Below are 26,436 nucleotides of genomic sequence, written 5' to 3' on the forward strand. Positions count from 1 at the left end.
TCCTCCTAGTGGATCCTGACTCAATGAAGCAGAACTCTGACTGTCCTGAGAACTGTCTCTGGCAATCTCGGCTGCAATCGTTGCTTCCTGCTCAATTTCCGCATTCAACATTTCTACATATTTGGGAAAAGCAGGACATTCTATGGTCTCCTTGGCGGCATTGAAAGAGTCTTCGTAACAGAGAAAATCTCCAAGCAGTTCCTCTTCTGCATGCCAAGGCTTGAAAAGTTGCAAAAGTGCTAAATAGAAAAACTCCTTTTTTTCAGGAGATTCGCCACTCAATTTTCGATGGTTTACCAAGTGGCATTTTCTTTGCTTGACCAGACATCCCTCACTTCCTATTACAGCATACACTCCTTTCTCAGTATCTTCTTTGATGTTCCTCTTGAATATGTAATTTTGCAGAACCTCATACAGACAAACATTCTCGAGGTGACTGCTTCGATTTGGATAATATGTATCCAACATGTTTGTCTTCAAAATGTCGGTACTGTTTGGCTCCTTTTCCGCCAAATACTCAATTTCCCGCACAGGTTTGAGAACTCGATTACGCGTTGCAGCAAGACCAAGACTTGCCCAAACGATACTCCTGGACTTGGCATAGAGACTTGCTGAAGACAACCGGTCAGAACATTCGTACGCTCCGATTTCTCGATGCGACAACATCTTCAGACTGAAACTGTACAACTTCTTGCTGAGGCTCTTTTCATGGGAAATGTCCTCCCACATATCCTTCAATTCTGTCTTCTCTTTTTTGGTGATGTAAGACGTCACATACCGAGCCACAGCCATACAGTTATCAGCCACAAACTGTATATCCATGTTAGCATTCCACATGGACAAAATCACCGGGTTGTAGTCGTTGATGTACTTGGACTCTTCGTTCCTCTTCAAATTGTAAGTGTTTTTAGGTGATTTCTTCATGACATTGTGTCGCAACGAAGACATCAAACTGTTTACTCTTCCTTTAGAAATCACCGGTCGTGGAAAGCCGAAACGACATTTAGTGTAGAACTTGTCTTTGTTTCGGAATTTACGACGGCAGTACTTTCCACATCGATGGCTTTGGAAACTCAGAACTTTTTCTCTTAGGCTTTTCTTCTCCTTTGCGTTTGGAACAGCACACGTAGAATACTGTTGGATGAAACTCATCACTGAGTCTTCTGGATCCGTTCCAAATTTAGGTGCATCCTTGATCCACAGCAACATATGTATATGAGGAGCACCTCTTGCTTGGTACTCCTTTCTCCAGGAGAAATCCAACACCTCTCCAAGAGGTGGATTCTTCTTATTCATGATGAAAGACATCATAGCTTCAAATCTATGATTGAAGTACCTACATACATTGACTGGATCCAAAGAGCACAGTTCTCCAGGTGTCTTGAATTCGATGTTATCTACGTTAGCATTTGCCTCTCGTAGAAATTCAAGTAAGTCTTCCCAGCCATACTCGGCACAGCTCAGAGTGAGGAACCATGTGGGAGTACCTAAGTTCCTCAGCATACATTTTAAATCACCATGACGACGGTACCAGTACTCATTAGTACCACGCTGACACGCCATGAGATTAATCAGGTGAGAATCCAAAATACTATCTTGGACATTGACTTTATCCATAAAGTCACTTGCCGAGATGTTTTGCATGTGTATACCACTTTTCAAGATGTGGTTCACTGCATATGACAGTCCAGACAGATCGCTTTCAAACAGGAGATGAAACAAATAAGGAATGCATTGTCGAAACCTAGCATCTCCTGCATACAATCGCAAAGTCCGGTATTCAGAAGCAGGAATTTGATGAGGTCGCTCATCATATCTTCCTCCCTGACCTGTTGGAAAAAGCTGTGGGAAACACCGAGCTTCCAAACTTTCCTCCCAAACACTAATGGGACTCCCTTTGGCTTGTTTCATTTGAAACAACTCAATAGCATTCCCCATGACTTCCTTGGAATGCAAAGGATGAACACTATAATGTTCATATATTTCTTCACTAGTAGAGGGTTCTACTTTCTCAATTTGACCAGCACACAAATCGCTATCCTCTTCCTCACTTACTTCCTCTTCTGCAACATATACATTCTTATAGTATTTATTATTTTTTTTCAAATACAATGTTGCCTTTTTAACTTTCCTAACATCTACTAAATCTTGCCATATTTTCTTATTCTTTGTCGGAACCCCATTAACTAAGATAACCAGAGGTTCCTCTTCCACTTTTTCTACTCCAATTGTGTTAATGTTTTTCTTGAAATCTAGAGGCAAATAAACAACTCTTCCCTTTAATCCTCTCTGTAAATCTGATGGAGGCAATTTCCCTGTCTTTGGCTCCATTCTTACAATAGCCTGAAAGGGATGGATACTTTGAATCAAAATAGATTCATAAGTATTTAAGTCCTTCAATTCAGAAGGAATCTCAACCAATTCCAGATTATTATGAACTGCTCTAGCAGGCATCTGGTTTTGTTTTAATTTGTTACAACAATAAGTACACACACGTTGATCCAATCCCAAATCAAAACAATTTTCTACCATCAAGTATGTTGCAAAATCCTTCCATTCACTATTATTTTCCCTTTCACTTTTTGCATATAAATCCACTAACTTAGTCTGATTCTTATAATAAGTGCGTCGACAACACACACAAGTGAAATTAGGCCTCTCACTTGATTTCACGTCAAACGTCGCAATTTCCCTCTGGAAATTATCTGTACTGGAAACCTGTACACTATCTTCCACATGACCCTCTACTTCTTGCTCAATTTCAACATTCTCCTCTTTACTTCCAAAGTAACAAAACTCAATTTCTTCACATATATTCTTCACATCTATTTCAGAACCATGCAAAAGAGCAGCGCATAATTGTTTCAGCATAATTGCTGGACTCTTAGCATAATACAACATTCTAACTAATTTCCTCACTTTGTTATGATGCACTGCTAGCATCCTGAAATGATGAAAAACACTCTGGCATACTCTCCTGGAAAGACAAGCCAGTGAATGACCATGCAAACCTGTCACTTCTCTTACTCTGCAAGGATCTAATTCTTGCAACAACATCATTTTCTGCTTCAAACGTTTTTTGTTAAATGACCGTACAAAATCACAAAGCAAATTGATGGAATCCTGTCGCACACTGCAAATACTACTACACTTCCAGGTGTACACAGGACCCTTAGCACGTCTTCCTAAAACCTCATTACCTAACACCTCTTCTGCCTCTGTTGTCACAAGTTTTTCTTTTTCAACTGGACAACCATCTTTCACTTCATAAGCACGACCACTGGTGTCAACTGCATGCACCAAATCATTATCCTGGAAATAACTCTCCTCATTAAAAAATGCCTCACAGCTTGAACTATGCATCCATTCTCCAGAAAAAACTTCACAAAAATTACTACGATTAACTATTCTCTTCCATCTACTATTTCTTTTGAAATCAAAAATTGCCTTGTTTAGCTTCCTAATTCTATTGATTATCAAAATAAATAACTTATGTTTAATTTCAAATGCCTGATCAATAACTTTCTCAACTTTTTTTTTTCTCTTATAAAAAACTAGTTTCTGTTGACCTTTCTTAATATTTTTTAACAAATTGCCAATTATCCTGTTGCGGAACATTCGTTTACGAATCTCCCTAAACTGTTGTTTCCTTCTACTATCATGCACAGATTTATCTCCTGCTCTAGCAGTAACATTTTTCATTGTCCTTTTCTTTCCATTTGATTTCCTTCTCGTTTTATGGACTGAAACATTTTCTGTAGTAATATTTTTTTTATTACAAATATTTCTTATGAAATATTTAGAGCTCTTACCCGGTGCTTTCTTCGTGGCTTGAGAAATCTTTTTGTTAGAGGACTGCTGCGTTTTTTTTTTCACCTGCTGTCTTTGACGTTTTGCAGCCTTTATCAGTCTTTCTATTGTAGGCATGGTGAAATCTTGAAATGATCTGCAGTTGAATCTGTGGAAAAATATAATAAAAAATGTTATTAAACATTATTACCAAACAGTAAATCCATAACAGTGATCAAAAACTTAACACACTACTTGACATTTTAATTTGAAGATTTTTTAGTCATTGGCAATTTTACAATACAGAAATACCAGAAAAGAAATGACATTTATATTTATGTTACCTATGCTATTTTATATGTGAATCTGATCTAATTTTATGAGCATATTTTAATATTTTATTGAAGACACTACACATAACCTGTTTTTGAAGGTGTCTTTATTTTTAAATTAAACGGTTTACCTTTTTACTTTTTATTAATTATAAATTTTAAAAATAAATATTTATATTTCCAAAGGCTCAAGCAGGTCAGCTTCCCATCCTATATCATATAATTCGGACAAATCTGCATCCTCATCACGCTCTTCTTCATCCTCAGGATTTAAATCATCCAAAGGATCAACATCCACTGATGTTTCAATTACAAGTTCAATGATGAGGTCAAAATCAACTGATTGCAGATTGTCGCTCATGTTGAGGTTGTCTTTATCTTTAAAGAAAGATAACAACAATGAGATGTTGCAGAGTAAGAGACAAATCTCAGAGATTATAATAGTAAAATTGTTTAACAAGATTAACATTTTGCAGCTATTATTTAGCCATGTCCAGCAATGCTGAGCAGGTGAAGCCTATGTCTAATTTTTCACTGAACAGGACTCATCTCTTCTTAACCTTGGATAAGCCTCACCGACTGTGTGTCCCCTGCACATACTTAAATGTAAAGGGGCAGATTTATATTAAATGGCACATCCCCAGGCATGCACCAGTTAACGTGCACCACTGCTCTGCCACCCATGGTGTGCCGCATTTACAATCCGATAGGAGAAAGCTGCGTCAAAACCCTGCGCCTGCTTGAAGCTGGCATAGGTCTTGACGCAGCATTGTGGAGATGGGGCACCCCTGAGCCTTGCTGGAGCTGCATCGCACTTGCGATACACCTCCAGCAATGCGCCACCTTTACGGCACAGATGCGTCACGCATCTGTGCCGTTTTTGCCCCATGCTGCGCCGCATTGTAAATGCAGCACACCATGGGTGGCGGAACAGCGGCGCAGGATGACTGTCACATCCCTGGTGATGCGCCAGTCATCATAAATCTATCCCTAAGCTTCTTATCTTGTTACAGATGAACTGCCATATGTATCATCAAAATATTTTACATTTTCTAAATAGCGAATTTTAAGGAATAAATAGCGATTCTTTACCATTCCTAATTTGCGATGAGCAAATTGCTAATTGCAAGTTACCCATTCATTTCCATGGGCTAGGAGGCTCATAGGAATGAAGGTTTAATTTGCGATTAGCAATTTGCTCATCACAAATTAGGAATTTTTCCAAGGGTGCAGGGGTGTCTCAAGAACACCCTGCTGCACCCCTGAAAAACAAATTTGGGGGCATATGGCACACATACATGCCCTAAGGGCATGTGTTGGCGTCATATGGCACCTTTTGTTTTTTTGAAAAAAAGCTTTTTGAAAAGAATTCACAAATTACCACCAATTTACCACAATAGTTTCCAAATCCTTAATGTCATTTTTTACATAGTTTTTGTTTGATACATTGCATTTAAGTAGTCACAAAATTTGCAAATCCTTCAGTGCAATTGCAAAATAAGGAATAGCAAATTTTGCTACTCCTTATTTTGCATCAAACTTGTTTGATACATACCATTTGTCTAATTAACATTCGCAAAGGCCGAAATTCGTAGAATTTTGATCTTTGCAAATGCTAATTAGCTTGATACATATGGCCCCAAGTGAGGCCTGTCTTGCGACATGGTGCATCTTTTGCATCACTGCTGCTTGGGTTTTATGTGGTACGTTTTTTTTACACCATGACATATCTGCCTAAATGCATCAATTTGTAATGTTGTCGCCTCATAGCAAATCTTTTGCACCACCGCTGCATCATAAAAGTGACGCACAGTGGCACAAAAGAGGCATACACCTATCATAAATCTGTCCCTAGCATTTTAAATGATTAATCCAGGATGACAATAAAGTGTGTCCTATCCAGAGGTTTGTTTAAGGTGAGGCCTACTCAGGATTGCAGATTAAAGTTACGCTTGATGAAGAATACAGATGAGATAATACATGTAAAGGCCTACCAATGAAGTAAGTAATGTGCACTTTATTGCGCCAGTCATCATAAATGTATCCCTAAGCTTCTTATCTTGTTACAGATGAACCACCATATGTACCATCAAACTATTTTGCATTTCCTAAATAGCAAATTTTAAGGAATAAATAGCAATTCTTTACTATTCCTAATTTGCAATGAGCAAATTGCTAATTGCAAATTACCCATTCATTTCCATGGGCTAGGAGGCTCATAGGAATGAAGGTTGCAATTTGTGATTAGCAATTAGCTCATCACAAAATAGGATTTTTTTCAAGCGTGCAGGGGTATCTCAAGAACACCCTGCTGCACCCCTGAAAAAGAAATTTGGGAGCATATGGCACACCTACATGCCCTAAGGGCATGTATGGGCGTCATATGGGACCTTTTGTTTTTTAGAAAAAAATGCTTTTTGAAAAGAATTCGCAAATTACCACAAACTAGAAGTTGGTGGTAGTTTCCAAATCCTTAATATCATTTTTTACATATTTTTTGTTTGATACATTGCATTTAAGGAATCGCAAATTTTGAATTATTGACATTTTAAGTCATTTCCACATGTGCAGTGTTTTCAAAATATGATTTGAAAATCGTTTTTGGGAAAAAGTAATGGTTTGCAAATTTATGACAAGGACATAATGGTGTATGCTTCTCTATAAGGCATTTCAGTGTCTCTGATGTCATTTTTCCCATATTACATTATAAGACCTTTCCCCATGGAGCACATTCCTTGTAAATATGCTCCCACCTGTGCATTGCGAATTTAGATTTTGACTGTTTGAGTCACATAGCCATGTTAAAAGTGACCCAAAAAAATAGCAAACGTTTTAAAATAACACATTCAAGTGTCTTAAGGACATTTTAAGTCATTTCCCCATGGACAATGTTTTCTAAGTGGCACAAAAGAGGCATACACCTATCATAAATCTGTCCCTAGCAATTTAAATGATTAATACAGGATAACAATAAGATGTAGCCTATCCAGAGGTTTGTTTAAAATGAGGCCTACTCAGGATTGCAGATTAAAGTTACGCTTGATGAAGAATACAGAGGAGATAATACATGTAAAGCTCTACCAATGAAGTAAGTGATGTCTACTTCATTGCGCCAGTCAGCATAAATGAATCCATAAGCTTCTTATCTTGTTAGACATCAACCGCCATATGTATCATATAACTATTTTGCATTTCCAAAAAAGCGAATTTTAAGGAATAAATAGCGATTCTTTACCATTCCAAATTTGCGATGAGAAAATAGCTAATTGCTATTTTACCCATTCATTTCCATGGGCTAGGAGGCTCATATAAATGAAGGTGCAATTTGCGATTAACAATTTGCTCATCACAAATTAGGAATTTATTCCAAAGGTGCAGGGGTGTCTCAAGAACACCCTGCTGCACCCCTAAAAAAGAAATTTGGGGGCATATGGCGCACATAAATTTTAACAACATTCCTTTACCTCAACAACGATTTTCAAATCATAACTTCAAAACACTACACATGGGAAAATTACTTAAATTGTCCTTAAGACACATAAAAGCGTTTTTTGATTGGCTTTCCTGCATGGTAGGGTCACTTTTAACATGCCTATGTAACACAAACATTCAAAATCTAAATTTTCCATGCACATGTGGGAGCATATTTACAAGCAATTTGCGCCACAGAGAAAGGTCTTACACTAAAATGAGAAAAATAACATCAGGGACAGTCAATTGCCTTATAAAGAACCATACACCATTATGTCCTTGTCATGAATTTAAAAACAATTCCTTTTCCCCAAAAACGATTTTCAAATCATAATTTCTAAACACTGCACATGGGAAAATGACTTAAAATGTCATTAAAACACATGAAAGGATTTTTTGATTGCCTTTCCAGCATGGTTGGGTCACTTTTAACATGGCTATGTAACACAAACATTCAAAATCAAAATTTTCCATACACATGTGAGAGCATATTTACAAGCAATTTGCGCCACATAAATCATAATTTTCTCCTTAAAGCACACTATTCTCTATCTAAATTAAAGAAATATTTTCTCACCTTAGCAAATACTTTGATTTTGAAAACAATCTCAGAAACACACCAATTTGTCTTCAGCAGAGCAAAAGGTATGCACTCCAGAGTCTGCAGCTATCAAAAGCACAGAAATGCTGTAATTCTTCACACATATTTCTCATGTCACCCAATCAAAACTCTTCCCTCACTTTTTTTCAAATGAAAACCCTTCCCCCTCTGCCCTTTCTGCCTATTTTCCATAGCAACCACCTTTTGGAAGACCTCTGGTGTTTGCAAGTTCACACAACAATGTTGCAATTGAACTCTGAACTCTCAGTGCACCTGCATATCCAGTGTATTCTTTCATTTAATGATTTTTTATTGACCACTCAAAATACATCTTTCAAAGAACACATCTGTGCACCCTAACTTTCTGTTTTCATCAATCAAAATCCACCAATCACTGTTACTGCTTCATGAACACAGAAACTCCACAGTTTTTTTTTCATTTTACACTCTCATTTTTTCAACTGCCATTTCATTGCCACACTTCATCTGACTGCAGGAGAACCTTCTCTCACCATGTTTTCTGTCTGGATTGTTGGTCATAGTTATATTCACTGGGCTCAAAGGTACGTTGAAAGCAGGAATTTACCTAACCTCAATTTACAAGATGTGGAAATTAAGTGGTTTGGACACAGAGGATTAAAATGTCACCAATTGATACCATTGGTGAAAACCTTTATGCATTTGCCAAAACCTGACCTGTTAATTGTGCACTGTGGAGGTAATGACTTGGGCACTTTGACTGGTGTAGGTCTGGAAATGCTTTTAAAGGACACCTTTGAGCAATTAATGGCACTTTTTCCTCAGACTGCCTTGGTATATTCAAATATATGCCAAAGACAGAAATGGAGGTGGTCAAACCAATTTTGTCCACAAATTGAGAAGTCGAGGAAGCATGTAAACAAATCTGTTTCAGCTTACATGAGAGACCATGGAATGGGCTCCCTGTACAACAATAACTTGCGTTACTACATGCAAGATATCTACAGAGGAGATGGAGTTCACTTCTCAGATGAGGGCAACAGAGTTTTCACTCTGAATTTAAGAATGTGCATTGGTACCTACTTATAAGTACCTAAATGTACCATAAAACCAAAAGCTCTTCTCAGAGCTACCCTACATCTGATCACTCACAAATATTATTTTACTCTAACTTTTTTCACTAATTTTCAACAAAGTACGCTCCCTGGGGCGCTACCCGGTACGCGAACCGGGAGCTAACCTCGCGAAATTTTATAAAAAAAATGTTTTTTTTTCGCACATATAAGCCTCCTCAGCCACCCTCAGAAAACCTAGGGGGTCAAGATAACTCTACCGTGCCCCCTTCTACCCATTCTGAACATTATTTGCCCTCCATCTTGTATCTTAATTCGACCGAAACACAAAATGGTGGACTCCCGGAACGCTTAAGGTCCGCGAACCGAGGCGCTCAACGGTTCGCGTACCGGGTCGCTCCCTGGGAAGATAAAGGAAATAAAAAATAATCAACAAAACCAACAATCAATTAACATACAACATTTGAAAAGTCTATCATTCATTTTTCATTGTAGTACGCTCCCCAGAACGCTTCCCGGTTCGCGTACCGGGCGCTACCCACGCAAAAAAACAAAAAAATTTTTTTTTTTTTTTTGCCCCGCGGGGCCCTTTTAAAGCCTCCACATTAAACCTAGGGGGTCAGCGAGGATCTACTATGCCCCCTTATGGTCATTTCCCCCTTTGTTTTGGCCTCCTCTTGTCTCTCAATCCTACCGAGAGACAAGATGGCGGCCGCTCCGGACTGTTTAGAATGTTGACAGACACCGGAGAGCCAATCAGCTTCGCTACGCGAAGTTCCGATACGCGTAAGGTCCGCGAACCGGGGCGCTGCCTGGTCCGCGCTTACAGATATATATCTTTTTTTAAACGTTAATTTCTCAAAATCCACTGCAGCACATATATTGAGACCTACAAAAGGCACATCGGGCTACCAGTCCCTACAATTTTGCCAAGTTTCGTGCAAATCCATTCAGCCGTTCGGGCTAAAAGTGAGGCTAACCGCCCTATGGAAAACTCAATGTTAAAAACACGTTTTGGGACCCCCCTTTTTTCTCGGCCCCCCCTGGACGAACCCCCCCCAAATTTTCAGGGGCTGCTCAGAAACAAAATGTTCCATTTTCCAGAAAATTTCAGCCAATTCCGTCCACAAACGCCAAAGTTATTAGACATAGAATTTTCAAAAATCCCATAGGAAAAAATCCTAACTATATATACCTACTGGCGACCGCCAGTAGGTAATATATATATATATATATATTCACTGAAAAAACCATAGGTTATAGACCATATATAGTTAGGAAATAGCATTTAGAAAACCTTATTTTACTCACACAAAACCATTGAAATTCCATATATAGTTAGTTGCACTAACTATATATCGCGCACCTGCAATCCACTGCTGATGATGTCACATATTACATCATTCATGACATGGTCAGTGACATCACTGATGACATCACTGATGACATCTCAAATGACATCACTGATGACATCTCATTTGACATTACTGATCACATCACTGATGACATCATTCATGTGATGATACAATGAACCTCTTCAGACTCTAATATAACCTTAGATACACTCAGTGTAAACAGACACTCACAGACTGTCACTCATCCATGGAGTTACTCACACACCTAGTCAGTCTTGCAAAGAATCAATCACACCTCGATTTCCTCAACTATATAGTTATACACACCTTACTTATTGGAACATATAATAACACATATTTACTCTGTTATACAATCCCTGATACAAGTTCACAATAATCCATACAGCCACTCACACATTCACTGGCTCTTATGCACAGTTATTTATATATGTCAACTATCACATGTACTGTGTTTTACATATGTACTTACTTTGACATGTAGCACTGAGATATCCATTCACTCACCAATACACTCATGCACACAGTCAACCGCCCATACAGATGTTTCCACATGCACTTTTGAACCCATACATCTAGTGAATCAACTGCTCACACATCTATGCACAGAGTCATACACCTCCCAGACACCCACACACACACTCAGTCTCCCATACAAATACTTGGGCAACTAATCAATAACCCATATAGTTAGTCATATAGCTAATGATCAACACATGCATCAGATTACAAAACAACAGACACAATGATGCACAATTTAAAACAGTTTAGTCACTAACCCATGCACTCAGTGAGACACATTTAATCACTCACTTATACAGTCAGTCATGCACCTACTAAATCCTTCATCCAGACACTTATACATCCACTCATTCTTCAATATGTAAGACATATTTTAACTTTACAGAAGCATACAGTCACTGGATGTTGTCATCAGTGATGTCATCAGTGATGTCATTTGAGATGTCATCAGTGATGTCATCAGTGATGTCACTGACCATGTCATGAATGATGTAATATGTGACATCATCAGCAGTGGATTGCAGGTGCGCGATATATAGTTAGTGCAACTAACTATATATGGAATTTCAATGGTTTTGTGTGAGTAAAATAAGGTTTTCTAAATGCTATTTCCTAACTATATATGGTCTATAACCTATGGTTTTTTCAGTGAATTTTCAAGGTTTTGTAAATGCTAATTCCTAACTATATATGGTCTATAACCTATGGTTTTTTCTGTGAATTTCATTGGTTTTTTAACAGCTAATATCTGTAGCTGTAAAATGTATTCTTCTTTAAATCCAAAAATATATTTTATATGTTTATGAATATTTTTTTTTTTAAATATTTTTTTTTCTTCGTTCCCGCTTCGCGAATCAGGAAGCTTCCCGTTAGCTGACCTTGATGCCGCGAAATAGACCGCGAGCCGGTAAACGTTTCTTTACCGCAAGTGCCGCGTTAGAAAACAACATCGTGACGCCTCCCGTCCGCATGACGTTCCACGTTGTCGCTTGATACGTCATATGACGTGCTACGTTAGCGAACTGGTACGCGAAGCGAGTGCCAAAGCGCAGGTTTCTGGAAGCAAACAGGGAGGCCCTGCAAAGCGCTTAACGTAAACACAGCAAGTCATGTGACTTGGTAATAACACTTTTCATTGGTTCATTTCACTTTTGGTTTCCTAATGATGTAAGACTAGGTCATATAATCTAAAATGAACACTTTTGATTGGTTGAGAACTCTTGTTTTTCCCAAATGATGAAAATCCCTCCTTCTTTCCTCACTCTGACTTTCATCATTGTGAGAGAAAGACCCTTTGTGATCACTGAGCAATGGCTTCTTTAGTAGCTTCAGCTGGTGCTTCCCCACCACCTCCACCACATCCAAGGAAGAGTGGACCACCTGCTCAAGTTGTAATTCAACAAGAAGAAGAAGAAGAGGAACAGGAGGACGAGCACGAAGAGAGGCAGTTTTTGCCTGAGCAGCCCAAGACGTCTCACCGGAAAGAAAACTTCATTTGGCAATTTTTTAAAATTCCCAAAGGTCAGAAAAAAGTAAATGCAAGATACGTAACTTGCCTTATATGTCAAGATAGACTGTCCAGAGGGACCGACAAAAAATACAGTTTCGGAAACTACACAATGCATCGCCATATGACTAGGTGGCATCCTAACAACTACAGTGCTGCACAGTTTCGGAACGACCTAGATAATCTCCCTATTATGGCCAGAAGATCTGTTGTACCGGAAGTAACGGGACCAGAGGGCAGGGAGATGGTGCCAAATATACAAATGAGATTTGGTGAAGTAAAACACACCTGCGTATTTTGCGATGGATTCATTTCCTACGGAGAAAGAAGCATCACTCTGATCAACAGAGCTATTGACTATCATATGCAAGTTTGTCCGAAACGCCCAAAATAATAAATACTTCTTTTTTTTGTTTTGTTGCTCCTGTTGAGCCCTTTACAATGAATCGTTTTCATTGCCCCCTCCAAGAAAAACCCCAAAAAATATAAAACTGTTCCGAAAAATTCAAAAACAGTAAAAAAATGTTCAGAAAAATAAAAAAAAAAGTTCTTTTCAGAACTACCTCCCCGTTATTAAAAAATTGGTACAATATTTGGAACTGTGCCAACCTCTATTTCTCTTAGTTCGCTTCCTAGTTCGCTCGCTGGTACGCGAACTGGAAGCGAACCAAAAACAGTAAGTATAAGGGAAGGAAACACACACTTATGTTAAAAGAAAGACAGCTATAGGGGAGTAAACTAGAGATACTATTACCCATAATCCACTACTGATGATGTCACATATTACATCATTCATGACATGCTCAGTGACATCATCAGCAGAGGATTGCGGGTTTTTTGGCAACATGCCTTATCCACGGTTTAATAACGCTGCCTTTTGCTTTATATAAGTTTTCAAATTGTATGAAATATATACCAATAGGTCTTTATGAACCTTTAGGTAGTGCTTTTGTTCATGAGGTCTGGTCGCTTCCATACACATACAGATGTTTCAAAGATGATCAAGAAGTTTATCTGAATGGAGAGGAATGCACTGAGACGCCAGATCATTCACTAATGTGTAGGCACATACAGTTACACGATTCATGCAACAAACACCGACCAAATATAGCTTGCGTGTTGCAAGGCACGCCAGTTCCTGCTATCATCCCCACGTTCAAGTTGTTGGAAAATGGTAGTTATTTGATGCTCAATAATGAAGATTGTTCTGAGTTAATTAAAAGTATTCCTTTTATCGTAACAGTAAGTGAACGGGTTATTTGCTGCAGAAATGTTCTATTTCCTCCCACACATGAACATAGGGAGTTTTCAATCTGGCCACAAATACCAACCTTGGGACACGTTTCAACGGCATGACAAGAATAAGAGCTCTTTTGTCTCAGAGAGAGGTGGCCTTGAGTTCGGCCCGTGAAACTTTCGTACTTCACATAGCGAACACCCGTACACAGGTTTGCCTTTCAATTTCAGCAACATGTTTCCGACTATCTTTAACGCATCCTCCACAAAATCCCTGGCACACTTTTTTAAAGTTGTTACCAGTGGTCTCGTGACTTCATTTGAGAAAATCTTTGGAGTCATCCCTGCTCCCTTTCATTCCATTTTCTCCACTCTGGTTCGTGGATTGCATTTTTACTTGCATTACCAGCGGACGCTCTTGTGCTTTTTTACATTTTTAAATATGGATGTCCCTCCTATGCAACCTCCGACCCTGCAGCTGCTGACACTGTTCCGCAATCGCATGCTAGAATATTATGGCACAATGCCGTTGGCGATATTAAGCACAGCATATGGATTATCTTTTCGGTTCTCCTACTTCACCTGTGTCCAGCCTGTATTTCACTGCCTGACCTGTGATTTCGATTGGGCCATTGATTTGTGTCTCTGCGGACCGGTTTCTCCTGACGTCGACTTTAATCAGCTGATGACTCCTATCATTACTCACGAGTTGATTTGTCCTGGCGAAAGGATTATGGCTGTGGCATTGATGCATGGACTACTTGGTCCCTGGAATTTACTGGCGGCAGCACAGTCTTTCTTGGAACACAGCTTTCTTGAAAACCCACCGAGCTGTCCTCTGATGGTGATAGAGGATCCGGTGCTGGGAGAGCACGTATGTTCTTTTCCGCTTTTAAATTGGATGGCTGAACTGTTTTCGGATGAAGACGGTGACTTCCTATTGGAGGCTGTTGCAGCTTATTTTGCATACACAGTTATGTCATAGACCTTTTTCATGTTTCATATGCTGAGTACTAGCATTTCATTTGTAACCAAAGAAGGATACTGAGTTCCCCGGGGATCCAAAGGGGGGGGTATGGGAGGTAGGAGACAGAACTAAACTATAGTCAGGGAACTGGGAGTTCCCTTGTTGGAACTAAGGGACCTCACACACCCAGTAAACTAGGTGTCAAGCTTCATCACTGGTCCCCTGCTCCTCGTCAGACTGGCGCTGCAATGTCTGACGGGCGCCGTAGGCGCGCTTTGTTGGAGATCTTTTGTTCCAGCCAAAAGTTTGTATGCGTGTGAGGGGTCTGGTGGTGGTGTAGTCGTGAAGGGAAAGTGAGGTTTAAAAGAAGGTGAGGCAGTCCACAACGGATTTTATTCGGGTGGCTGACTCCCTTATTAAAAGGGTGAGAGGGGAGAAAGAAACTGTATGATTGACAGCGGACTGACTCAACCCTCTAGAAGGTCGACATGTTTCATGCCTGTATGGCAATTCTTCAGGACCTCAAACAAATGTACTACACAGTGCAAAATAATAAGGAAAAATTAAAAAGATACAACCTCACTGGGTCAATCAGGGAGCAAGCCAACAGGTCCTACTCTATGGGGGAACCCTACAAAATAACCCTGGAGGGCCCCGCAGTCTGTTCCCGTGGGGCTGTTCGAGGAGGTTAATACCTTGGCGTCGGACAGCAGAGGTGGAAAGACCTACCCCCCACGCACGGCGCTCCGACCGGTAGCGCGAAACAGCTGGTGCACTGTGTAGTACATTTGTTTGAGGTCCTGAAGAATTGCCATACAGGCATGAAACATGTCGACCTTCTAGAGGGTTGAGTCAGTCCGCTGTCAATCATACAGTTTCTTTCTCCCCTCTCACCCTTTTAATAAGGGAGTCAGCCACCCGAATAAAATCCGTTGTGGACTGCCTCACCTTCTTTTAAACCTCACTTTCCCTTCACGACTACACCACCACCAGACCCCTCACACGCATACAAACTTTTGGCTGGAACAAAAGATCTCCAACAAAGCGCGCCTACGGCGCCCGTCAGACATTGCAGCGCCAGTCTGACGAGGAGCAGGGGACCAGTGATGAAGCTTGACACCTAGTTTACTGGGTGTGTGAGGTCCCTTAGTTCCAACAAGGGAACTCCCAGTTCCCTGACTATAGTTTAGTTCTGTCTCCTACCTCCCATACCCCCCCCTTTGGATCCCCGGGGAACTCAGTATCCTTCTTTGGTTACAAGTTATCTGGACACATACTCTGGACCCCGTAAAAAACTGTCCACACTAGTTCCTTCCTTTGTATTAATTACTAGCATTTCATTGACAATTCATTGACTTATTTGTCAAGTTTTTATTATTTACCTTGCCTATTGGCTTAAGACTCGATAAAGTACTTGGCTGTTTTATTTTTCTTTAGCATTGAATTTTCCTAGTTTTTAATGCTTTACCTTGCGGACCGTCCACATATAAACTTGCAATCTGCTCTCATGAGATGGCACTTCTATTATCTTATTCAGTTCGTTTCCGGATCATGAGGAGGTGTCATCTAGGTCCTGGATATCTTTACACCGTGTTAAGTTAGCATGGGCTCATTACCGGTTTAAACGCCATTTTTCCTTTTTTGCAACTTCTGCACACGACACTTAGTTGTTGCTTTAGCTTTCCACCTAGTAGTTCATCGTGGTTTACATGAGAATAATATGTTATTGCTCTACTATCTGCTTTACTTGTTAAACTATATCTGTACAGCGAGTGCTAAAGTTTCAAGAACAACACGATACAGAATTGTTATGAGGTCTGATCTCCACGACTTCATACTCATAACATAAGTGCAACTTCTGCCAATTCTGGGCATGAGGCGGGTTTTATATTGCTTTGCCGAACACACATACACAACAGTTGATGCGGTTCACATGAAGAGAGAGATGGTGTATGCTGATGTGATTCCTTCAAATCTAAGACACTAAAGTATGGGCACGCCCTAAACCAACACAAAGAGACCTTCTTAGCAAATAATATAATATGTGTATTAGGGAGGGTGAGATATAAGCAGCCGCGGGCCGTGGAGGGAGTTACGATGGGGCAGGGAGGCGGGGAGGGGGAGAAGCAGGGTGGAGCCCTCTCCACCCTGCTTCTCCCCCTCCCCGCCTCCCTGCCTCACCGTAACTCCCTCCACGGCCCGCGGCTGCTTATAAGTGTTGCTAACTCTTATTCATTTACAGCATGTTAACATACTATCACCATTCACTTTTTATGTACTAGTAACTATGCTGGTAATTTTGCTACTGATAATATGTGTACTTTTATTATCTAAGGTACTACGCCTGAGAAGACGGCATTAGTAAATAAACATTTCAAATACACATGTGTTCTTCTTAACTCCATGTTCTGGTTTCTAAGAAATATATAACGACCGACTGTTCATGAGTTCCACGTATCCTGAGGTACTATAAGTTCATATTCTGGATTGTCTAAACATTGAGAGTTTGTTATATCCAATGTGACACTGTACCTAGCTTGCTAAATAGTTTTTGATTACTAACGTGAGTTTTGGGACACCCTAATTCGCCGAGGTTCCAATCCTCTGTCCACAGTTCTGTGTGAGAACAGAAACCCTGCGACAGGGGCACCCCCGACCCTTGCTGGACCTTCATCACACTTGCGATACAACTCCAGCAATGCGCCACCTTTACGGCACAGATACATCACGCATCTGTGCTGTTTTTGCCCCATGATGCGCCGCATTGTAAATGCAGCACACCATAGGTGACGGAACAGCGGCACAGAATGACTAACACATCCCTGGTGATGCGCCAGTCATCATAAATCTATCCCTATGCTTCTTATCTTGTTAGAGATGAACCGCCATATGTATCATCAAAGTTATTTGCATTTCCTAAATAGCGAACTTTAAGGAATAAATAGCGATTCTTTACCATTCCTAGTTTGCGATGAGCTATTTGCTAATTAGCCGAATGTAGCCCAATGAAGCCCAATGTAGCCCAATGTAGCCCAAAGATGGCCGCCAGACACACAAAAAAACAAATGTAGCCCAAATATCAGCCAGATGTAGCCCAACTATAGCCCAGTGACAGAATGACCAATCAGCTTCGCAAACCTCCGTTACGCGAAGCGGAGCGCTGTTACAGATATATATCTTTTTTTGAACGTTAATTTCTCAAAATCCACTGGAGCACATATATTGAGACCTAGCAAAGGCACATCGGGCTACCAGTCCCTAATATTTTGCCAAGTTTCGTGCAAATCCATTCAGCCGTTCAATTATTATTTTTATTATTTTTTTTTGCCCCGCGGGGCCCTTTTAAAACCTCCACATCAAACCTAGGGGGTCAGCGAGGATCTACTATGCCCCCTTATAGTTATTTCCCCCTTTGTTTTGACCTCCTCTTGTCTCTCGATCCTACCGAGAGACAAGATGGCGGCCGCTACGGACTGTTTGGAATGTTGACAGACGCCGGAGAACCAATCAGCTTCGCTTCACAAAGCTCCGTTGCGCGAAAAGTCCGCGAACCAGAGCGCTAACCGGTCCGCTGTTACAGATATATATCTTTTTTTAAACGTTAATTTCTCAAAATCCACTGGAGCACATATATTGAGACCTACAAAAGGCACATCGGGCTACCAGTCCCTACAATTTTGCCAAGTTTCGTGCAAATCCATTCAGCCGTTCGGGCTAAAAGTGAGGCCAACCGCCCTATGGAAAACTCAATGTTAAAAACACGTTTTGGGACCCCCCTTTTTTCTCGGCCCCCACTGGACGAACCCCCCCCAAATTTTCAAGGGCTGCTCAGAAACAAAATGTGCCATTTTCCTGAAAATTTCAGCCAATTCCGTCCACAAACGCCAAAGTTATTAGACATAGAATTTTCAAAAAACCCATAGAGAAAAAATCCTAACTATATATACCTACTGGCGACCGCCAGTAGGTAATAAATATATATATATATATATATATATATATATATATATATATATATATATATATATATAATTACCATAACTACTCTTACCTTGTGTGGTACTAGCAAATTGCGGCTCCAAAAACATTAAACTGATCCAAGTCGCACTCACATACCCCGAGAGCTATTTGGCTTTCTCAATGCTTATTTAGATACTGCATATTAGATATACTGCTATGCATCATGGTTTAAAGAAGAAAAAGATTGATATGGCATGGTCAATGCTGACTGCGTCATAGTTCTTTTTTCCCTTTACTTTCAGCATGTGCTGCTGTGAAATATATATATATGACTAGCTTACCCGTCGCGCGTTGCTGCGATCTCCGAAGAAAGGAAATTCAAGGAAACTCGTTATGATAACATTCAATTTACATTGTGTCATTTTTATTGAAACTTATTAATTTTAATATGTAAAAAATTTCAAAGTGTCGTTTTAATTCTATTTATTTATTCGAGTGCTTGTGGATACATGATTTTTTGTTTTTCAGTCTGATTCGTACATCAGTATTCGAAACATTATGAGGGCCCTGGGGGGGGTGATATTTTAAAAAAAAAATCTGCCAGAAACCTTTGCGGGAGTGTACTCAACAACTTCCCAAAGTTTCCTGGCGATCAGATGAATGGTGTTTTAATTCTATTTATTTATTCAAGTGCTTGTGGATACACGATTTGTTGTTTTTCCGTCTGGTGCGTAGATCAGTATTCGAAAGATTAAGAGGGGCCTGGGGGGGCCGATATTTAAAAACAATTTATGCCAGAAACCTTCGCGGGATTGTACTCAACAACTTCCCAAAGTTTTATGGCGATCGGATGAATGGTGTAGTAATGCATAAAGCACAAACAGACAGACAGACAGACAGACATACATTAGTTTTTATATATATAGATAAAAAATTGACAAAGGTAATAGAATTTGCATAAGCTTGTTATTTTAGCTATGCATGTGTCTTCAGGGTTGGACTGGGCAGCAAGTGTCCTCCATTAGAGACAGCTAAAATAGTGGTTCACACTTGGAAATTAGTGCAGTTGTGAAAATTATGTGTAAAACATGCTGTTTAAATGTTTTAGAAAGTATGTGACACTCCATGCATGTGTGTTTACTACAGTCAGTGCTCATGATAATAGGGAAATTATTAGAAAAAAACTGGCTCACCAGTCCATAAAACAGGCCACAAACTGCCCCAAAACAAAATGCCTATAAGACCATGTCTCTTCAGCAGTTTGTTGAGATGTTAATACACTTAACACCTCATCAAGTCCTTTCAAGCAACAAAAGGGCTTGTAAACGGGTAAAGTGCATTAGCATATTTAATTAGCTGCTGCATGGAGACACTGCTAACTTGAGGTGCCCCATCAGAATCCTGATAGGACCCCAGCATGTTCTCTTTTAACTGGATTCCCCTTTTGGAGCGGGCACAAGTAGAGAAAAATTCCTTTAACACTGCTGCATTTTTTTAAAGATGAGCAGCTGGGGTAGGTTTTCTCTACATGCCAGTAATTTGATGTGCGCTCCTGCAGAGGTGCTGGGTGCAGTAAAAGTGAATTGTATGCATGTACGCATGTGGGATCCATACATGGAACATAGATGAGGACACACATACAGACCAAATTCATAGGGCAAAAGGACAGGAGAGAGGCACTATTAGAACTATATGCCATCTTTGAGGAGACACAGACCTATAATTCTATCCGCGGTCAGCAAGTAAAGTGTCCGTACCTCCCCCACCATCTTCAGGAATGAAGGTGCTGTCCCTGATGTATATTATGCCCGCATTAGGTTATGCCAATACAGCAGTTGAGGGAACTGAAATACCTCCAAGTGAACAACGAACTGTTAGGCCCAGGCATGAGAGTCTACCAGGCCAGTAGGACCAGGCAATCCCACCACTGCCCCAGTCCTGTCCTAGAGCTCCCCAAAGTTTTGACTCCCCACATGTCACGTTCAACCCATCAAACCCCAGCTGCACAGAGAACATGCATTCCCACTGGTTTGGGTAAACACATTTGGGTAACATGGAAATTCATAGTGTGAATGCTAGCAATACGGCTAGCGGGGGAGAGGAAAGGGATCCCAGCCCTCTGGGATCCAACGATGAGGTGGGAGTGACAGGGTTTGCGCTGGTGCTAAAGAAACAACGGAAAGCGAGTTTGGGAACAAAATCGAACCAAATAGCTCAGAGTGAAGGAGGCAATCTAGGTGGTATTTAGAGGAAAGGTGCGAACAAAGGATGGGGAGAGTAAGAACTTGTACCATGGTAGCACAGAAAAAATGCAGAGCTGCGCATCTGCCACCTGAGGAAGGTGCGGGTAGGTACAAAGCACCACTTGGGGAAGGGCCTGAGGCAGAACTAAAGGAGAGGCTTTTGGCTGGGATCCGAGCCTCACCAAATTGTCAACCCAGGAGAGGGGCTGATAAGGAAATAAGGGACCAAGGTAGCCTGGTGCAAGCTCAACTAAGACACAGGAAACGTAAGATGGCACCTTTGCATGTGCACAAGTGGAGTAGCGAATAAGAAGTCTGCTGCTCCTTCCAAATGTGAAGGACAGACAAACTGACCTCCAGGGAGATAGTAAACTGAGGGGAAGGCCAGATCTTTGCATTACCATTTTGCCACTTGCTAGCCAGTGTAATTGAGGAAAAGGGCCAGTACGATAGACCCTGGCCAGTGGGGGAACGCTTCAAAATAAAAGACATGGCAGTTGTGGAAGACTGCAACCGGCATGGAAGTGAAATTTCCCCTACATGCAGGATTGACTTAGACAGCTCATACGCTATGTTAAGTAAAAGCCAGTGAAGCTACCCCAAACCAAAATGTACCCGCTACTACACAAAGGGGCACGTCAGGGACCATCTATGAGCAATGGGCTCAGATGGGTTAATAACCAAATTGCCGCCCTTGCTGAATGGAGCGGGGAAATGGATCTCACTGCAAGAGTAAATCTAGCAATGGGCATGCCAAAAGTCTGCTAAGTAGCCTCATCAGAGAGAAGACTAACACAGTGTTTGCTCAAGCTCGCATATCAGCATCTATGCTGATAAACACTGAGCATGATGGGGCCGCATTCAATTTGCGACTCGCAAAAGAGACTGTAGAACAGTGTCTCAGAAACTGTGATTCCCAATGGGGTCGCAAATTGCATGCCTCATTAATTTTCATGAGGCAGTTGCAATTTGCAACCCAATTGGGAATGGCTAGCACTCACAGGCATGGTGGCCAGCTGGAGTCAGCAGACCACAATGTCTGCGACAGGAATTTTTAATACAGCAGTTTATTTTCTTTTAAATGCAGCCCGTTTTCCTAAAAGGAATACAGGATGCATTTAAAAAAAATGAAACGTTTCTGTTTTATTTTTTAAGGGCAGACAGGTGTCCTTGGGATCGCGGCCTGCTCTTAATAAATATTATCGCACCCATTCGCAAAGGGGAAGGGGTCCCCTGGGGACCCAGTCCTATTTGCGAGGGGCTTACCACCCTTTTGAAAAGGGTGTTAAACTGCGAGTGTTTTGCGACCACCAATTAGGTCGCAAAACAATCATACATTGTAGTCAGACTCGCTATTAGGAAGGGACTCCCTTGGAATGCCCCTTCCTAATAGCGAGTTGCAAACCATAACTTGCGAGTCGCTAATAGTATACAGACTGGCAAAATATGGTTTGTACATGGGGCTGACCAATTTTGAGGTCGCAAAAGAGGCCGAATTCCCATTTGTGAATGCAAAAAACAGTCATACATCCGCCACAAAGACTGATTTTCTGGCAAAAATGAGGGAACAATGAGGACAAGAGACTGGACAGACAGGAACTGATATGGGCCCACAAATCTCATTCTTTTATAGTATCCTCCAAAAGGGGCTCTCCACCAAGATACAGAGGGGTTTGAACAGAGTAGTGGGGTTAGATACCAAACCCTGGCAGAAGATACAGGCCCACATATTGAACTCTTATAAAAAAGAAACAATAGAAGATTAGGAAAAAACAGGAGCAAACCTAGAGGGACACTACTAAGCCATCCAAAACAAATTGAAAAAGACCACCTTCAAGGGGGCTGTGTTGGCCTCAAGCATGCAAATGGCACCAGTCTTGAAGGGGCTCCACCGTAAAACCCAAGAGGGTTTCAACTGGCTTATAACGGCAGAAGTCAGAGAGGTTGGCAGCATTCAAACCGTAGAGAATTCTGCTACTGCTACCAAATGCAAAAACAACAGTTGATGGACAGAATGCAGAACAATGTCATACATTCACCCCAGTACAGAGATCTGGGCCTAAATTTTGTTTTGCACTCCACACCACCCCAGTTCAGACATGGCCATATGCAAATCAGCCTTGACCCTGTGCCTCATGGAAACAGTCCAGCCCGAACTGCCAAATCATGTCTTTCCTGGACCGGAATCAAGCATCCTAGGACCGGTTTCTGGCTATCAGCCATCTTCAGCCAGGATAGCTTGACTCCAGTGGTGTGGAGAGCATGGGACTCACATCTGGGCTTACCCATCCCACTCTGGGTGACAAATGCAAAAACAACAGTTGATGGACAGAATGCAGAACAATGTCATACATTCACCCCAGTGCTGATATCTGGGCCTAAATCCATCGTTTTTTTGCACTCCACACCACCCCAGTTCAGACATGGCCATATGCAAATCAGCCTTGACCCAGTGCCTCATGGGAACAGTCCAGCCCAAACTGCCAAGCCATGTCTTTCCGGGACCGGAAACAAGCATCCTAGGACCGGTTTCTGGCTATCAGCCATCTTCAGCCAGGATAGCTTGACTCCAGTGGTGTGAAGAGCATGGGACTCACGTCTGAGCATACCCAACCCACTCGGGATGACAAATGCAAAAACAACAGTTGATGGACAGAATGCAGAACAATGTCATACATTCACCCCATACCGAAGCCGGCTAAAGCCATATCATGAGCAGAGGTCGATGAGCTTGTGTAAGTCCCTGTAAAATCTCCATCCACAAAACCAAGCCCAGGGAAACCTGAATCGACCTTATACTCAGTCATAGGAAAGTCATTCAGCCACAGCACCACCTCAACAGGGATCAGGTAGTTAGTCAAACATGGGGCAACATCAACAACAGACAGGGAACCCAGACCAACAGGGGCAAGGTCACATCCACAGTATAGCTGGGTAACTGCCTGGAGAGGCAATCCCTTCACACAAAAGCTGAACCCAAACATGTAGCAAGTTGAAAACCTCCAATGCATACCACTCATTTAACCAGCACCCCAACGTTTGCTGTACCAAAATCAAAAAGAATGAGCAATGACAATATTAGGAATTCAAGCCTTTGCTTGCTTTTGGGAATTCAGGGCTGCTGTATGAGTTTTGTCGATCAGGTATCTGCACTAGTATTGGCCATTCAGGGCACCTGCAGGAGCCTAGACTCCATTCTGCTGCTGATCCACCAGGGCAGAGCTGGCTGGCCACACCCCAGGGGGAGGGCAGTCTGACAAGGGGGGGAAGGATGGCTCCCCGACAAGTTGTTAAAACCAGGCACACAGGTACCCATAGCCAAGTGCAATTGGGACCAGGTCAAGAAGACCCCATTCTCGGGTACATAGCCCGAGACCCCAATTTTCTTCATGGTGCATTGCCCCAACGGCACCACCAGAAAACATCGAAGCTTCCAGCCAAAGAGAGGTCCCTTTTTAGTTCCAAAACAAAGCTGTCCTTCAGTGTCAGGGGCCAGGTTTCTCGTACACTTGTGATAGTGAAGCCCTCATAACCTCCACAGTATGCACAAAAGATCCAACAGGTTGCAAAGCGCTGCATGGCACTGAATCAGTGGGGGGAGGGTTTTTTTCCAGAACAACCAGCTTTCCCAGTACAGAAATATCATTAGATGGATTTTGACAAATTCTTAGCCTCACACTGAACTCTCCAAGCAGTAATTGTTCTTGTCCTTTCCCTCAATTCACCCAAAATGTCCTAACCTTGATCATCAGGTCATGTCCCCCTTCAAAACAATGAAAGTGAGAGGAAAGTTAGAAGTCCCTAGCCACAGCCAGGAACTGTGGTCCCTGTCTGGAAAGACATGGTCCGATGAAGAGGATGGTGTCGGGAAAAAGGGGTCCGCAGAGTCAATTACAGCTATGTGCAGGAGTAGAACATAGAACACACTTACCTCCATATTAGGCCTGACAATAATCCAACACACAAGGCCTAACATAGACAATCTAGAGAAGAAAAAAAGCCCAGCATCAAACACTGCAAAGAGACATGAGTAGGGGTGCACAGGGTCATGGAACAACTTCCCGACAACCTCCACTTTCATAAAAAAAATATGGCAACAGATTCACATGAGATCTAGGCAGGCGCCCAAAAGACCAACAAACGAAGACCAAACTAGCCCAAAAAAGGAATCTCCAGAAAAGAAACTTAGCCAAGACAGTAGCGCCACAAGGGGTCTTGTTGCACATTGAAGGCCAGGGACTAGAGGGGAACACATGTGACCTCAGGGCACGTTGCAACCACCAACAATACTCAACTAGCGACATGTCCCCTCATTACACATCATCCGCGGGCACTTGTAGGCCAAAAGACACTGCCTGCACTGATATCACCCCCATGCACACACTGGGAGAAAAGGGCTGGCAATGCCGATGGAACCTTAATGAAATTGATTTTATCCTAAAATAACTCTTCACCAGTCTAAAACACTAATGCAAGTACAGAGAGGCCCAACAACTCATAATAAGCTGGCACGTTCCATAAACAATACCCACTCTTTAGCATAAACCATTAAAAGTACATACCATGACATGGACCGCCTTTCGGTGCCTCCCTAAGATAGCATGAATGGAATGCGAAGAACACACCCCTAAAAGAAAAGCACAGGAACTCCGAAGACAATGACTGATGACAGCACATACAGTAATGCACTGTTTTCTTAATTAACCAATGAACACAGCTCTTATCCAACAGGTCGGCAGTTGAATGTCTAAGTGCACCACCTTTTCAATGTCCACATTAGAACCACGTCAGTATCTACAATGTGTGAATTTTTTCCCTTGAACTATGTTAACTAAAGACACTCCCAATTACCTGAGGATTACAGACATCTCGCCTGGATTCATCCCGAGGCCGGCAATGTTCAATAAGTTATGTGTTATTGAATTTCTATGTACCCTCTGTTTACTATGGGTGCTGCACATCCATTCATTGTCAACAACCTACCTAGGCAAATGGAGTCCACCCAGAAACTGTCCCAGGGCTTGCCTAGGGGGATCTCCCATATCACTTATAATAACATAAACCCAACACAAGCATTGCACATGCACTACGCAGTACTCACTTACATAACACATGGTATCTGCACATGAACACGATGGGCTCCAAGTTATCAGCCAGGTCATGTTACGTCGGTGTACTGATTCTGCATGAAGTAGGTGCAGGCAGGCTTTACTTGTCCCAAAGGGTAGCCCCTGAAAAAGCAAAATGCCTTTTCCACCAATACCTATGTAGGATTAGGGATAAAATACACCCTAACCCAGGAGAACCCAATAGATTAATAGTGAATTTGACCCAATATGAGACCAATCCCACATCACTATACTGAGCAAGATAGGATGTGCAG

This window comes from Lissotriton helveticus, chromosome 4_1 (assembly GCF_964261635.1).
Source record: "Lissotriton helveticus chromosome 4_1, aLisHel1.1, whole genome shotgun sequence".
NCBI classification, from domain to species: domain Eukaryota; kingdom Metazoa; phylum Chordata; class Amphibia; order Caudata; family Salamandridae; genus Lissotriton; species Lissotriton helveticus.